The following is a 9107-nucleotide window of genomic DNA, read 5'->3' as shown; positions in this document are numbered from 1 at the left end:
AATATTAGAGACTTCTCTCCAGTAAAAAAACACATTGTTAACTCTGCCTAATATCTGCCATATAATATGCATAAATGAGTTTTATAAATATATCTTGAGTTTAAAAAAAAAATCTTAGCTCTGGGGCTTCCCTGGTGGCGCAGTGGGTGGGAATCTGCCTGCCAATGCAGGAGACATGGGTCGGATCCCTGGCCCGGGAAGATTCCCACATGCAACTAAGCCCGTGTGCCACGACTACTGAGCCTGCGCTCTAGAGCCCGTGCTCTGCAACAAGAGAAGCCACGACAATGAGAAGCCCGCGCACAGAAAAAAGACCCAACACAGCCAAAAATAAAAAATAAAAACAAATAAATAAATAAATTTATTTTTAAAAAATCTTAGCTCAATAACCAAGGGGCTAAAGAACTTCATTAAGCTGATTGTAAAGAAAGGGGTAATCCATAAGAAAGCAAAGGTACACTGAGAGGTACTGTCAGGCATACATCTAAAACTGTGGCTTTTAAGAAGTTCACCATCAACCTATGAACTTCAACTAAATTAATTAAGATGATAAAGCAGCTTCATCACCAAGTAAACTGGCATGCCCCCAAATTTGCTCACCTGATAGCACTTGTTGAATTTAACAGAACCAATAAAGACTGGAAAATTAAGATAATGTGTTGTTATATAACAGCTATTTTCAATAGCTCACACAAATACAAAAAAAAAATAAGAAATAGAAAAACAAATGGCAGTGAGCATCACTTGGAAGTGTCTCTAAAGAGGCAATAGAGATCATTAAGTTATAAAAGCAGTATCTGGTGTGACAAAATGCTGCTTGCAGTTGATCCTAAGAACAGAGAAGCATGTTTACCAAACACTAGTATGGGCCATCAGGAGCAAAAGAAACGAAAAGTAAAAGAGGACATTGATTACTGCCTGGATCACAGTGAAGACGGACTTTCTTCATGATGTCTAAAAAAATGTAATGTAAAGGGTTCAGTACATGATTACATACCATGCAGCATTATAGTCAGTCAAGTAATTAGCAGAGACAAAAGAACAAGGAAAATGCCTTTGCTCCCTAACCCTAAACACATTTTAAGGAAAATGTCCTTTATAGGAGTAAAAATTAACACTTTATTTAACTTCTTTTCCAAAGTTATCACTAAATTTAAAATAAGAAAACCAAGTTCTGAGGTAGATTCTCTGGTCTTTAGCAAAAAATTTGAAGCTGAATAAACAAAACAGGCAGAACTTGAAAACTTAGTTCTACATACTATTTCTAATTGGACTGCTCTATATGTTTTCAGTACAGACTGGACACTTTGGTTCCAACAGAGACCTCATTTATGATGTTTTGCCCATAAAAATGAGAGTCCAATATTTCTGAGCTTTGGTTGCTTCAAGAGCCTCATGTAAGGATTAAAATGACCTCTTACGATTTTAACATCATTTTAAGATATAATGTAAGGAGTTTCAGATCACACAATTGTGGTTATATCATTTCCTACTTGTCAAATGTTGTGCTAGGCTATGGCTATTAAGGTACCTTAAAGGTAAGCTTCAAGGAGCAGAGGTCAGTATGAACGATGGCACTTCAACAGGCAACCACAAAGCAGCGTGACGTGACGGAGACTACGAAAGCACATGGAGGATATGGAGAAATGTTAGGGAAAATTTCCCAGCAATGACACCATTGAGCAGAATCTTGACAGATAGGCAATTTTTAGGCTGGTGGACAAGAGAGAGGAGAGAGAGGGAATGGTAGATGCAAAGGCATATGGCAAGAAAAGATGTGGTCAATCCTTGGGTACAGCAGAAGTGGAGGGCACAGGCAGGAAAGGGCAGTTAAAGACCAGCTCACACAATGAATTTGGAATCTACCAATTTTGTCCTGAATGAATAGAATGGAAAGTACTGAATAATTTTAAGGAAGGATCGTAATCATATTTATGTTTTAGAAAAATCACAGGTTCCTCGGCGCCAGTAAAGGTAATGTATACCAAAGAGTTGAGGGAAGCAGGAAGGATGGAGAGGGCTGACTCAAGAGAGTCCAAGAAATGAGATCGAATAGGACTTGGTGAGAGAAAGAGAAGAATGGGAGGTGGATGGGTAGAGTGATGACATTGACAAAGGCAGGGAATATAGGAAGAAAGATTTGGGTTGGGATGTTCAGTTTTTGTCATGACAAATTTGAGGTGCTGGTAGGGTTTCCAAGGTGAGTTCCCATGAGCAAAATGCTACGTAGGACTGAAAATTAGGGAAAAGCTCTGTGCTAAAGATGAACTTTGACAGTCTTGGGGTACAAAAGAGTTCACCTACAGTATATAAAGTAAAGAAGGCCAGAGAAATAGCTACAATTAAGGGTTAGGGGAGGAAAAAAGAGAAACTGGAAAGAAAGAGCAAAAGGAATGAGAAAACAAAGCAAAGGAGAATCAAGGGAGAATAGATTGTCAGATAATGCATCCATGTCAAGTGGATACAATCTACATCTTACCCTTGAGAGATGTTCATTGTTTGACGGTGGTTGATCTTTAAAAGTAAACTTCACGAGACCTGGTCCAATGGGCTTTAGTGCAAACCAGAAATGAACTTTGGCAGAGAATCCAATAGGCTAGTTGTAGTCATGCCCCCAAGATCCTAGGGCTTAGGATTCAGGACACTTTCAGACTAACGGGGCAACAATGATCTAAGAGGTTCCAGGGAGATAAGGATGGCCAAAATGTTGAGTTTTCATAGGATAATCGTTCTCCAACCTATGAAATACAACCTGATCACCTTTCTCTCTTCTAATGGCCTCATTAGTTTCACCCTTCTTTCTAATTCCCCATCTTACCCACAAATACGATTTCTGTATAAAATATTCATGCTTGACAACAGATAAATAGGTATAAATTAACTTATGTTCATCCTCCTTTCTGTCTCTGAGACAATCATCACAAATCCCCTTCTCCAGTGCTATTTAGTGATACTAAATTTCTTCAGTAGCCAGGATAAGCTAGATTAGGAATTTGAGAAGGAATGAGGTGGTCTCCTTAGAATGTTTTAACACAACATAGAACAGGAAGGAGTCACGGGAAAGTATAGAGTAGAAGGAGATGACAGAAGAAGATCTTTCTCTTTAAAAAATATTTATTTATTTATTTGTTTATTTGTTTATTTATTTATTTATTTATTTATTGGCTGCATTGGGTCTTCATTGCTGTGCGAGGGCTTTCTCTAGTTGCAGCAAGCTGGTGCTACTCTTTGTTGCGGTGTGTGGGCTTCGCATTGCGGTGGCTTCTCTTTGTTACAGAGCACATGCTCTAGGGCACGCGGGCTTCAATAGTTGTGGTTCATGGGCTCTAGAGCGCAGGCTCAGTAGTTGTGTCTCATGGGCTTAGTTGCTCCGCGGCTTGTGGGATCTTCCTGGACCAGGGATCGAACCCATGTTCCCTGCATTGGCAGGCAGATTCTTATCCACTGCACCACCAGGGAAGCCCCAGAATGAGATCCTTCTACAGTAGTGATGGGTTTTCCAAAACATTTTATGCCAGAAATCATATCTGTGTGTACGATGGGGAATTGGAAAGAAGGATTGAATTAATGAGGCCAGTGGAAGAGAGTTCTTTTTAAAGGATGCATTATAAACTAGAGGAGTTCATCAATAGGGTAATAATCCTATACTGTGTGCATGTTTATCTATTTAAGGGAGTCATTCAGTTAGGTTTTAGTATAGGATATCTTTAATGAGAGAGTCAAGACAAGCTCATAAAGGACATGAATAGTATCTCCCTTACTCATGGTTGTTTTTATTGGCACTTACCACAATGTTGGTGACATAATGGGTACCCAATAAATGTTTGTTGACTAGAAGAGGCATGAAAGAAGACCAAGATTTCATTTACTACCAGAAATAACAGAAATAGTTAACTTTTGTTAAATATTGATTAGGTCCCTGATACTTTAACACTTACTACATAAGTTCCCTTTTAGTCTTTCCAACAATCTTGCAAAGTTTATGTTATTCCCATTTTACTGACAAACACTGAGAGCCAAGTAGATTGAGTGGCTTGGCCAAGGTCATTCAGTTTAAGAGGAAGACCAGCATTTCCCCACCTGTATTCCAACTCAGGTCTGATGTAAAATCCTGAGATTTTCACTGAAGTTGTCTGAAGTAAGGTCTTTATAAAGGAGTCAAGAATCGATGCTATAAATGTAAGGAAGTAAGGGGAAAACCTAGGAGAAAAAAACTACAGATAGCCTCACATCACCTCAAGTGAGGTTTTCTGGACAAATGAGTTTAAAAAAAAAAAAAAAACTATTTTCAGAGCATGTTTCTGGAAATAAAGATCGAGGAGGATGAGACTGTAGATTTTGACAATGGCGGGTTAAGAAACTGAGACTGCTTAGTGGTAGAGTCTACTAAAGTAGGAACATGACGCTTTGCTTTTTTTCAGATTATTTCTAAGGGAAACATTTTCTTTTATTGATTGCTGATCAGTTGAAGATTCCAACATAGGTCCCCCAGGGACTGTGTATACTTTTCTTTGCTGCTAATGTACAATATCAGCCTTCCATTAATGATAAAATACACTCAACATTAAGAATCTCCATCAGTGGTCTTCAACTCTGGATACACATGAACAGAACGCTCTTTAAAACTGCAGTGCCGGGCTTCCCTGGTGGCGCAGTGGTTGAGAATCTGCCTGCTAATGCAGGGGACACGGGTTCGAGCCCTGGTCTGGGACGATCCCACATGCCGCAGAGCAACTAAGCCCGTGAGCCACAACTACTGAGCCTGCGCGTCTGGAGCCTGTGCTCTGCAACAAGAGAAGCCGCGATAGTGAGAGGCCCGCGCACCGCGATGAAGAGTGGCCCCCGCTTGCCACAACTAGAGAAAGCCCTCGCATAGAAACCAAGACCCAACACAGCCAAAAATAAATAAATTAATTAAAAAAAAAAAAAAACTGCAGTGCCTTAGGCCCCATCTCTACAGAATTTGATTTTATTTATTTTTATTATTTATTTATTCATTTATTTTTGACGATCGTGGCTTTTATTGAGAGGAAGCAACTCCAGCTGTTTGGATCACTATGTATTATTAAAAAGAGTCTTTTAAAAACTTTTTTTATAGCTTTACTGAAGTGTACATGATGCACAAGTTGCACATATTTAAAGTATATAATTATTTTTGTTGTTCTAGGGATGGGGCTTAGGCCCTGCTTTTGTTGTTATTTTCAACTCTCCATATAATTCTAAAGGGTGGCAAGGGTTAAGCATCACTGGTTCAGGTAACGGGACTTTGCGCAAAATTAGCACCTGATAAGAAAAGGACTGCATCTGGATCTAGAGACTGTCATACAGAGTGAAGTAAGTCAGAAAGAGAAAAACAAATGTCAGATATTAATGCATGTATGTGGAACCTAGAAAGGTGCTACAGATGAACCAGTTTGCAGGGCAGAAATTGAGACACAGATGTAGAGAACAAACGTATGGACACCAAGAGAGGAAAGCGGTGGGGGTTGGGGGTGGGGGTGTGATGAATTGGGAGATTGGGATTGACATGTATACACTGATGTGTATAAAATGGATGACTAATAAGAACCTGCTGTATAAAAAAATAAATAAAATTAAATTAAAAATTAAAAAAAAAGAAAAGGACTGCATCTAACCAAAGGCAACCACATTATTAATTTCTAATACTCCAAAGACAGGTTTTCAGAATAAACTCTTGATGTAAATTAAGCAAGTTATTTTGACACGGAGGGATAAGATAAAAAATCCAAAGCAAGAATGACCCAAGGATTCCTGAAAAGTCTAAGGGATTAACCGCTGATATAAATGAGGCATTGAGGTTATATTCCAAGTTATGATGTTGTAAGATCATTTTTTTTTTTTTTTTTTTTTTTTTTTTTTTTTTTTTTGCTGTACGCGGGCCTCTCACTGCTGTGGCCTCTCCCGTTGCGGAGCACAGGCTCCGCGGCCATGGCTCGCGGGCCCAGCCGCTCCGCGGCATGTGGGATCCTCCGGGATCGGGGCACGAACCCGTGTCCCCTGCACCGGCAGGCGGACTCCCAACCACTGCGCCACCAGGGAAGCCCGTAAGATCATTTTTAAAATATTTTATTCCCATCATAAACATGGAAAAACTGAGACTCTGAACAATAAAAGACATAATCCAAATTAATTACTTAATGAGATAATCCTAATTAATTAACTAGGATTCTTTATTTCTATTCCTGGGAATAATACCATGTTCCTAGACCACACTACTTGTCAAACTTGAAGACCAATATAAAAACAGCAGAAAGAGAAAAACAAATACTGTATGCTAACACATATATATGAATCTAAAAAAAAAAAAAAAATGGTCATGAAGAACCATGGGGCAGGACAGGAATAAAGACACAGACCTACTAGAGAATGGACTTGAGGACACGGGGAGGGGGAAGGGTAAGCTGGGACAAAGTGAGAGAGTGGCATGGACATATATACACTACCAAATGTAAAATAGATAGCTAGTAGGAAGCAGCCGCATAGCACAGGGAGATCAGCTCGGTGCTTTGTGACCACCTAGAGGGGTGGGATAGGGTGGGAGAGAGGGAGATGCAAGAGGGAGGGGATATGGGGATATATGTATATGTATAGCTGATTCGCTTTGTTATAAAGCAGAAACTAACACACCATTGTAAAGCAATTATACTCCAATAAAGACGTTTAAAAAAAAGAAGAAAAAAAACAGCCAGTGAAACAAAACAAATCTCTCCAAAACCAACTTCTAATTGGATTATTAAGATTGAGAATTAAAAAACTCAGCACAACAGCAAGCTCAGGATATTTGCACATTAGAAATGTTGTATTTGCACATTAGAAACGATTAGCAGACAAAGGGTTTGTTCTTCTTGTACTCTTTCTAAAATCTTTAAACACGCCTATCCAAAATGGTCAATTGCTAATTATAAAAGACCACATTTGCAGAAGAAGAGAAGGGAATACCATGAAATAGTTTTTTAAAACTAGAAAAAAAAATTAAAATTTGGAGATTTTCTAAATTCCAAATCCCTATAAATGTCTAAAGTTAGAAAAAAATTAAAATTCAGAGAACTTCTGGTCTTAAAAAATATTAATCTATATCTTAGTATATATGTAGACATTACAAAAAGGCATTAGTAATAAATAAAGATATCCACAAAATGATACTTTGAAAGGTTAAAACAATATGCACAATTCTAACAGTCTGTGAGACTGGGTTAAGATCAATGAAATGTTCTCAGGAGTAAAGATATGCTTCCCTCTGAACAGAAAAAAACCATAATCTCATAAATTAGAATAATATAACTACAAAACTGTGCTTCCAGGTAACTGGACCATGGTTTCTTAAACTATGATGTGGCAATAAATCATCTGGGGATATTGTTTAAATGAAGATTCAGGTGGGAAAACATCAAGATAAGATCCATCATCCATCATTATAGTCATGATTGTCCCTCCACATGAAAAAGCACACACTGCAAGATTAGTTGTTAGTTTAATTTTAAAATTCCACCTAAAAAAATCTTCTAAAACAGTGAAATGTAGAACTTCATAACTGCACATGAGAGTAACACTTAATAAAATAAGCGGACAGGGGCTTCCCTGGTGGCACAGTGGTTGAGAGTCTGCCTGCCGATGCAGGGGACGCGGGTTTGTGCCCTGGTCCAGGAAGATCCCACATGCCACGGAGCAACTAGGCCCGTGAGCCACAACTGCTGAGCCTGCGCGTCTGGAGCCTGTGCTCCGCAACAAGAGAGGCCGCGATAGTGAGAGGCCCGTGCACCGCGATGAAGAGTGGCCCCCGCTTGCCACAACTAGAGAAAGCCCTCGCACAGAAACGAAGACCCAACACAGCAAAAAAAATTAATTAATTAATTAATAAACTCCTACCCCCAACATCTTCTTTAAAAAAAATAAAAATAAAATAAAATAAGCGGAGAGTGGTTCTTTCCATTTCTTGTTTCTGTGTTTGTGACAATAAACCTTTACAACTCCAGGGATTTACGGTCTGGTTCCAGCTGAATTTAATTGGCACAAAGCCTAATTGTTATGTGAAACTTGCTTACAACTTGAGTTAAAGCATGCTGTAAAGACTTAAGAATAACTACACAAAGCAAGAAATTACAAAAATACACCCTCAAATCACAGTGTAGATTGTAGATTAACAAAAGTACACTACTGTGAATTAATACTCATTGGATCTTTCCTATGTATTAGCATCTGGATTTTCTAACTGAATTTAAAAACAAAACAAGACAAAACTTGCCTTGATGATAAAACCTTAAGTGCTTGGGCAGAAATTTTAAGTGCCCCTCATCTGCTGGTGAAAGTGTTAGGGAATGGAGGAGTGGTAGGAGGTCATTTCTGTTTGTATTTATTGATGGGATCAAATTTCATGGTGATTTGCTACTGTGGTTTGTTAGTTTTGATTATGTTTTAGTCCACGTTCACATCCTCGCCAATAATTCTGAGAGGAAGTAACTTCCGGATGTATGACAAAAGACAGACACTGATGCAAAGCAAACCACATTGAGAAAGCCACACGCAGGGGACATACCTCAAAGATCTGAGCTAAAGATCAAGTAAAGCTGCTCTGGGTGGCTGGAAAATGCCACCAGCAGCCAACTAAATGCATGAAATTGTCATAAAGTAGGATGACTTTTGTCATAAAGTAGGACGACTTCTGAATCTAGGTATCTTCAGGTTATTAGACAAAAAGCCTAGTGACAGATTTTTTTTTTTTTTTTTTTTTCTTTTTGCGGTATGCGGGCCTCTCACTGTTGTGGCCTCTCCCGTTGCGGAGCACAGGCTCCGGATGCGCAGGCCCAGCGGCCATGGCTCACGGGCCCAGCCGCTCCGCGGCATATGGGATCCTCCCAGACCGGGGCACGAACCCGTATCCCCTGCATCGGCAGGCGGACTCTCAACCACTGCGCCACCAGGGAGGCCCCTAGTGACAGATTTGACTTCCAGCAACTGTAAGGCACAGGTTAATAAGGAAAAGGGCATGGTCTGACATCCAGCTTCTCAGCCACAGCTGGTCAGATAAATATCTCCATTAACTTTATCTTAGGTGAAAGGTTGTAGACAGGATCTTGATTTGTGGACCA

The sequence above is a fragment of the Mesoplodon bidens genome (assembly GCF_964165515.1).
Source record: "Mesoplodon bidens genome assembly, chromosome: 8".
NCBI classification, from domain to species: Eukaryota; Metazoa; Chordata; class Mammalia; order Artiodactyla; family Ziphiidae; genus Mesoplodon; species Mesoplodon bidens.
This window is presented reverse-complemented; position numbering follows the sequence as displayed.